Below are 8,954 nucleotides of genomic sequence, written 5' to 3'. Positions count from 1 at the left end.
AGCCTTCAGACCTGGGGAGTGCGCCCATGCTGTCTCTTCTCCATCCAGCAAGAAGCATGGTGAAAATCTTCTGATGTGGAGAGTGAGACCATACTGTCTACTATCCATCCATCAGGAGGCGCTGTGACAGCCTTCAGACCTGGGGAGTGAGACCATGCATTCTCTTCCCCACCCATCATGAGCCGCAGTGACAGCCTTCAGACCTGGGGAGTGAGACCATGCTGTCTCTTCTCCATCCAGTATGAGGCGCAGGGACAGCCTTCAGACCTGGGGAGTGAGACCATGCTGTCTGCTCTCCATCCAGCATGAGGCGCTGCGACAGCCTTCAGACCTAAGGAGTGAAACCATGCTGTCTCTTCTCCATCCAGCATGAGGCACTTGGACAGCCTTTAGACCTGGGGAGTGAGATCATACTATCTATTATCCATCAAACAGGAGGCGCTGTGACAGCTTTCAGACCTGGGGAGTGAGACCATGCATTCTCTTCCCCACCCAGCATGAGGTGCTGGGACAACCTTCAGACCTCGGGAGTGAGACTGTGCTGTCTCTTCTCAAGCCAGCATGAAGCGCTGTGACAGCCTTCAGACCTGGGGAGTGAGACCATACTGTCTCCTCTATCCAGCATGAGGCGCAGGGACAGCCTTCAGACCTGGGGAGTGAGACCATGATGTCTCTTCTCCATCCAGCAAGAAGCATGGTGACAATCTTTTGATGTGGAGAGTGAGACCATACTGTCTCTTCTCCATCCAGCATGAGGCACTGGGACAGCCTTCAAACCTGGGGAGTGAGACCATGCTGTCTCTTCCCCATTCAGCATGAGGCGCTGGGACAGCCTTCAGACCTAGGGAGTGAGACCATGCTGTCTCTTCTCCACCCAGCATGAGGCGCTGGGACAGCCTTCAGACCTAGGGGGTGAGACCATGCTGTCTCCTCTCGATCCAGCATGAGGCGCTGGGACAACCTTCAGACCTGGGGAGTGAGACCATGCTGTCTCTTCTCCATCCAGCTTGAGGCGCAGGGACAGCCTTCAGACCTGGGAAGTGAGACCATGCTGTCTCTTCTCCATCCAGCATGAGGCACTGGGACAGCCTTCAGACCTGGGGAGTAAGACCATGCTGTCTCTTCTCCATCCAGCTTGAGGCGCAGGGACAGCCTTCAGACCTGTTGAGTGAGACCATGCTGTCTCTTCTCCATCCAGCATTAGGCGTAGGGACAGCCTTCAGACCTGGAGAGTGAGACCATGCTGACTCTTCTCCATCCAGCAAGAAGCATGGTGACAATCTTCTGACGTGGAGAGTGAGACCATACTGTCTATTATCCATCCATCAGGAGGCGCTGTGACAGCCTTCAGACCTGGGGAGTGAGACCATGCATTCTCTTCCCCACCCAGCATGAGCCGCTGTGACAGCCTTCAGACCTGGGGAGTGAGACCATACTGTCTCTTCTCCATCCAGCATGAGGCGCATGGACAGCCTTCAGACCTGGGGAGTGAGATCATGCTGTCTCTTCTCCATCCAGCAAGAAGCATGGTGACAATCTTCTGACGTGGAGAGTGAGACAATAATGTCTATTATCCAACCATCAGGAGGTGCTGTGACATCCTTCAGACCTGGGGAGTGAGACCATGCAGTCTCTTCTCTATCCAGCATGTGGCGCTGCAACAGCCTTCAGACCTAAGGAGTGAGACCATGCTGTCTCTTCTCCATCCAGCATGAGGTGCTGTCTATTATCCATCAATCAGAAGGCGCTGTGACAGCCTTCAGACCTGGGGAGCAAGACCATACTGTCTCTTCTCCATCCAGCATGAGGTGCAGGGACAGCCTTCAGACCTAGGGAGCGGGACCATGCTGTCTCTTCTCCATCCAGCATGAGGCGCTGGGACAGCCTTCAAACCTGTGGAGTGAGACCATGCTGTCTCTTCCCCATCCAGCATGAGTCGCTGGGACAGCCTTCAGACCTGGGGAGTGAGACCATGCTGTCTCTTCTCCACCCAGCACAAGGCGCTGGGATAGCCTTCAGACCTAGGGGGTGAGACCATGCTGCCTCTTCTCGATCCAGCATGTGGCGCTGGGACAGCCTTCAGACCTGGGGAGTGAGACCATGCTGTCTCTTCTCCATCCAGCATGAGGCGCTGGGGCAGCCTTCAGACCTGGGGAGTGAGATCATACTGTCTACTATCCATCAATCAGGAGGCGCTGTGACAGCCTTCAGACCTGGGGAGTGAGACCATGCTGTCTCTTCTCCACCCAGCATGAGGAGGTGCAACAGCCTTCAGACCTAAGGAGTGAGACCATGCTGTCTCTTCTCCATCCAGCATGAGGCACTTGGACAGCCTTCAGACTTGGGGAGTGAGATCATCCTGTCTATTATCCATCAAACAGGAGGCGCTGTGACAGCCTTCAGACCTGGGGAGTGAGACCATGCTGTCTCTTCTCCACCCAGCATGAGGTGCTGGGACAGCCTTCAGACCTCGGGAGTGAGACTATGCTGTCTCTTCTCCATCCAGCATTCGGCGCTGGGACAGCCTTCAGACCTGGGGAGTGAGACCATGCAGTCTCTTCTCAATCCAGCTTGAGGCGCTCGGACAGCCTTCAGACCTAGGGAGTGAGACCATGCTGTCTCTTCTCCATCCAGCATTCGGCGCTGGGACAGCCTTCAGCCCTGGTGAGTGAGATCATACTGTCTACTATCCATCAATCAGGAGGTGCTGTGACAGCCTTCAGACCTGGGGAGTGAGACCAGACTGTCTCTTCTCCATCCAGCATGAGGCACAGGGACAGCCTTCAGACCTGTGGAGTAAAACTATGATGTCTCTTCTCCATCCAACAAGAAGCTTTGTGACAATCTTCTGACGTGGAGAATGAGACCATACTTTCCATTATCCATCCATCAGGAGGCTCTGTGACAGCCTTCAGACCTGGGGAGCGAGACCATGAATTCTCTTCCCCACCCAGCATGAGACGCTGGGACAGCCTTCAGACCTAGGGAGTGGGACCGTGCTGTCTCTTCCCCTTCCAGCATGAGGTGCTGGGACAGCCTTCCGACCTAGTGGGTGAGACCATGCTGTCTCTTCTCCATCCAGCATTCGGCGCTGGGACAGCCTTTAGACCTGGGGAGTGAGACCATGCTGTCTCTTCCCAATCCAGCTTGAGGCGCAGGGACAGCCTTTAGACTTGGTCAGTGAGACCATGCTGTCTCTTCTCCATCCAGCATGAGGCGCTGGGACAGCCTTCAGACCTGGGGAGTGAGACCATGCTGTCTCTTCTCCATCCAGCATGAGGTGCTGGGACAGCCTTCAGACCTGGGGAGTGAGACCATGCTTTCTCTTCTCCATCCAGCTTGAGGCACAGGGACAGCCTTCAGACCTGTGGAGTGAGACCATGCTGTCTCTTCTCCATCCAGCATGAGGCGCTGTGACAGCCTTCAGACCTAGGGAGTGAGACCATGCTGTCTCTTCTCCATCCAGCATGAGGCCCTTGGACAGCCTTCAGAGCTGGGGAGTGAGACCATACTGTCTATGATCCATTCATCAGGAGGCGCTGTGACAGCCTTCGGACCTGGGGAGTGAGACCATGCATTCTCTCCCCCACCCAGCATGAGGCGCTGGGACAGCCTTCAGGCCTGGGCAGTGAGACCATGCGGTCTCTTCTCCATCCAACCTGAGGCGCTGTGACAACCTTCAGACCTGAGGAGTGAGACCGTACTGTCTCTTCTCCATCCAGCATGAGGCGCTGTGACAGCCTTTATACCTGGGGAGTGAGACCATGCTGTCTCTTCTCCATCCAGCATGTGCACAAGGACAGCCTTCAGACCTGGGGAGTTAGACCATGCTGTCTCTTCTCCATCCAGCAAGAAGCATGGTGACAATCGTCTGACGTGGAGAGTGAGACCATACTGTCTTTTATCCATCCAGCATGAGGCGCTGTGACAGCCTTCAGGCCTGGGGAATGAGACCATGCTATCTCTTCTCCATCCAGCATTAGGCGCAGGGACAGCCTTCAGACCTGGGGAGTGAGACCATGCTGTCTCTTCTCCATCCAGCAAGAAGCATGGTGACAATCTTCTGACGTGGAGAGTGAGACCATACTGTCTACTATCCATCCATCAGGAGGAGCTGTGACAGCCTTCAGACCTGGGGAGTGAGACCATGCATTCTCTTCCCCACCCAGCATGAGCCGCAGTGACAGCCTTCAGACCTGGGGAGTGAGACCATGCTGTCTCTTCTCCATCCAGCATGAGGCGCAGGGACAGCCTTCAGACCTGGGGAGTGAGACCATGCTGTCTCCTCTCCATCCAGCATGACGCGCAGCGACAGCCTTCAGACCTAAGGAGTGAAACCATGCTGTCTCTTCTCCATCCAGCATGAGGCACTTGGACAGCCTTCAGACCTGGGGAGTGAGATCATACTATCTATTATCCATAAAACAGGAGGCGCTGTGACAGCTTTCAGACCTGGGGAGTGAGACCATGCATTTTCTTCCCCACCCAGCATGAGGAGCTGGGACAACCTTCAAACCTCGGGAGTGAGACTGTGCTGTCTCTTCTCCAGCCAGCATGAAGCGCTGTGACAGCCTTCAGACCTGGGGAGTGAGACCATACTGTCTCCTCTATCCAGCATGAGGCGCAGGGACAGCCTTCAGACCTGGGTAGTGAGACCATGATGTCTCTTCTCCATCCAGCAAGAAGCATGGTGACAATCTTTTGATGTGGAGAGTGAGACCATACTGTCTCTTCTCCATCCAGCATGAGGCACTGGGACAGCCTTCAAACCTGGGGAGTGAGACCATGCTGTCTCTTCCCCATTCAGCATGAGGCGCTGGGACAGCCTTCAGACCTAGGGAGTGAGACCATGCTGTCTCTTCTCCACCCAGCATGAGGCGCTGGGACAGCCTTCAGACCTAGGGGGTGAGACCATGCTGTCTCTTCTCCATCCAGCTTGAGGCGCAGGGACAGCCTTCAGACCTGGGGAGTGAGACCATGCTGTCTCTCCTCCATCCAGCATGAGGCACTGGGACAGCCTTCAGACCTGGGGAGTAAGACCATGCTGTCTCTTCTCCATCCAGCTTGAGGCGCAGGGACAGCCGTCAGACCTGTGGAGTGAGACCATGCTGTCTCTTCTCCATCCAGCATTAGGCGTAGGGACAGCCTTCAGACCTGGAGAGTGAGACCATGCTTTCTCTTCTCCATCCAGCAAGAAGCATGGTGACAATCTTCTGACGTGGAGAGTGAGACCATACTGTCTATTATCCATCCATCAGGAGGCGCTGTGACAGCCTTCAGACCTGGGGAGTGAGACCATGCATTCTCTTCCCCACCCAGCATGAGCCGCTGTGACAGCCTTCAGACCTCGGGAGTGAGACCATACTGTCTCTTCTCCAACCAGCATGAGGCGCATGGACAGCCTTCAGACCTGGGGAGTGAGATCATGCTGTCTCTTCTCCATCCCGCAAGAAGCATGGTGACAATCTTCTGACGTGGAGAGTGAGACAATACTGTCTATTATCCAACCATCAGGAGGTGCTGTGACATCCTTCAGACCTGGGGAGTGAGACCATGCTGTCTCTTCTCTATCCAGCATGAGGCGCTGCAACAGCCTTCAGACCTAAGGAGTGAGACCATGCTGTCTCTTCTCCATCCAGCATGAGGTGCTGTCTAATATCCATCAATCAGAAGGTGCTGTGACAGCCTTCAGACCTGGGGAGCAAGACCATACTGTCTCTTCTCCATCCAGCATGAAGTGCGGGGACAGCCTTCAGACCTAGGGAGCGGGACCATGCTGTCTCTTCTCCATCCAGCATGAGGTGCAGGGACAGCCTTCAAACCTGTGGAGTGAGACCATGCTGTCTCTTCCCCATCCACCATGAGACGCTGGGACAGCCTTCAGACCTGGGGAGTGAGACCAAGCTGTCTCTTCTCCACCCAGCACGAGGCGCTGGGACAGCCTTCAGACCTAGGGGGTGAGACCATGCTGTCTATTCTCGATCCACCATGAGGCGCTGGGACAGCCTTCAGACCTGGGGAGTGAGACCATGCTGTCTCTTCTCCATCCAGCATGAGGCGCTGGGGCAGCCTTCAGACCTGGGGAGTGAGATCATACTGTCTACTATCCATCAATCAGGAGGCGCTGTGACAGCCTTCAGACCTGGGGAGTGAGACCAGATTGTCTCTTCTCCATCCAGCAAGAGGCACAGGGACAGCCTTCAGACCTGGGGAGTGAGACTATGATGTCTCTTCTCCATCCAACAAGAAGCTTGGTGACAATCTTCTGACGTGGAGAGTGAGACCATACTGTCTATTATCCATCCATCAGGAGGCTCTGTGACAGCCTTCAGACCTGGGGAGCGAGACCATGAATTCTCTTCCCCACCCAGCATGAGGCGCTGGGACAGCCTTCAGACCGAGGGAGTTGGACCGTGCTGTCTCTTCCCCATCCAGCATGAGGTGCTGGGACAGCCTTCAGACCTAGTGGGTGAGACCATGCTGTCTCTTCTCCATCCAGCATGAGGCGCTGGGATAGCCTTTAGACCTGGGGAGTGAGACCTTGCTGTCTCTTCTCCATCCAGCTTAGGGCGCCGGGACAGCCGTCAGACCTTTGGAGTGAGACCATGCTGTCTCTTCTCCATCCAGCATGAGGCGCTAGGACAGCCTTCAGACCTAGGGAGTAAGACCATGCTGTCTCTTCTCCATCCAGCATGAGGCCCTTGGACAGCCTTCAGACCTGGGGATTGAGACCATATTGTCTATTATCCATCCATCAGGAGGTGCTGTGATAGCCTTCGGACCTGGGGAGTGAGACCATGCATTCTCTTCCCCACCCAGCATGAGGCGCTGGGACAGCCTTCAGGCCTGGGGGGTGAGACCATGCGGTCTCTTCTCCATCCAGCCTGAGGAGCTGTGACAACCTTCAGACCTGAGGAGTGAGACCATACTGTCTCTTCTCCATCCAGCATGAAGCGCTGTGACAGCATTTATACCTGGGGAGTGAGACCATGCTGTCTCTTCTCCATCCAGCATGTGCGCAGGGACAGCCTTCAGACCTGGGGAGTGAGACCATGCTGTCTCTTCTCCATCCAGGAAGAAGCATGGTGACAATCTTCTGACGTGGAGAGTGAGGCCATACTGTCTTTTATCCATCCAGCATGAGGCACTGTGACAGCCTTCAGGCCTGGGGAGTGAGACCATGCTATCTCTTCTCCATCCAACATTAGGCGCAGGGACAGCCTTCAGACCTGGGGAGTGAGACCATGCTGTCTCTTCTCCATCCAGCAAGAAGCATGGTCACAATCTTCTGACGTGGAGTGAGACCATACTGTCTATTATCCATCCATTAGGAGGCGCTGTGACAGCCTTCAGACCTGGGGAGTGAGACCATGCATTCTCTTCCCCACCCAGCATGAGCCGCTGTGACAGCCTTCAGACCTGGGGAGTGAGACCACGCTGTCTCTTCTCCATCCAGCATGAGGCGCAGGGACAGCCTTCAGACATGGGGAGTGAGACCATGCTGTCTCTTCTCCATCCAGCATGAGGCGGTGCGACAGCCTTCAGACCTAAGGAGTGAGACCATGCTGTCTCTTCTCCATCCAGCATGAGGCACTGGGACAGCCTTCAGACCTGGGGAGTGAGATCATCCTGTCTATTATCCATCAAACAGGAGGCGCTGTGACAGCCTTCAGACCTGGGGAGTGAGACCATGCATTTTCTTCCCCACCCAGCATGAGGTGCTGGGACAGCCTTCAGACCTCGGGAGTGAGACTATGCTGTCTCTTCTCCAGCCAGCATGTGGCGCTGTGACAGCCTTCAGACCTGGGGAGTGAGACCATACTGTCTCTTCTCCATCCAGTATGAGGCACAGAGACAGCCTTCAGACCTGGGGAGTGAGACCATGCAGTCTCTTCTCAATCCAGCTTGAGGCGCTGGGACAGCCTTCAGACCTAGGGAGTGAGACCATGCTGTCTCTTCTCCATCCAGCATGAGGCGCTGGGACAGCCTTCAGCCCTGGTAAGTGAGATCATACTGTCTACTATCCATCAATCAGGAGGTGCTGTGACAGCCTTCAGACCTGGGGAGTGAGACCAGACTGTCTCTTCTCCATCCAGCATGAGGCACAGGGACAGCCTTCAGACCTGGGGAGTAAAACTATGATGTCTCTTCTCCATCCAACAAGAAGCTTTGTGACAATCTTCTGACGTGGAGAATGAGACCATACTTTCCATTATCCATCCATCAGGAGGCTCTGTGACAGCCTTCAGACCTGGGGAGCGAGACCATGAATTCTCTTCCCCACCCAGCATGAGACGCTGGGACAGCCTTCAGACCTAGGGAGTGGGACCGTGCTGTCTCCTCCCCTTCCAGCATGAGGTGCTGGGACAGCCTTCAGACCTAGTGGGTGAGACCATGCTGTCTCTTCTTGTTAGAAATGAGGGGGCTCTGGTTGACGCAGGTGTGTACCCACAACAAGCAGGGACCCTTTACTTCTTGTCAGGGCGAAGGGTGACTCCCCAGAATAACCCCTGCTCACCCTCTAGGTGCGTGGCGCGAGCAGTCTAGGCTAAGTCTCAGGCGTACACGGTTAAGCAAATGCAATTACACATACAGTAAACCCCTTGCATGCACCACAAATGGACACCAATCCGGAAGTATATAAAAATAAGCTTTTATGTAGATTCAGCAGATTCCAATACAAGGCCCAGTAACGTTAACCTGATGGGGCCACAACTCTTGGAAATACGGTAAAGTCACTTTGTTGCGGAAAGTTCTTTAGGCGGGCACAAGGTAACTGTGGGCCTCAGCGCACTCCGTGCTGAGGCGGCGCCCGGGAAGCACACGGCAGATGACAGGGAAATCAGAACGTTGCGGACCCTGGATCCGATGCGAGCTCGCGGTCGAGTTCGTAAGTACAGTACCTTATTTCTTGACGCGAAGGCGGGTGCGGGATTTCAGCGGCTCTTCGACAG

This window comes from Triturus cristatus, chromosome 1_1 (genome assembly GCF_964204655.1).
Source record: "Triturus cristatus chromosome 1_1, aTriCri1.1, whole genome shotgun sequence".
Taxonomy (NCBI): domain Eukaryota; kingdom Metazoa; phylum Chordata; class Amphibia; order Caudata; family Salamandridae; genus Triturus; species Triturus cristatus.
This window is presented reverse-complemented; position numbering follows the sequence as displayed.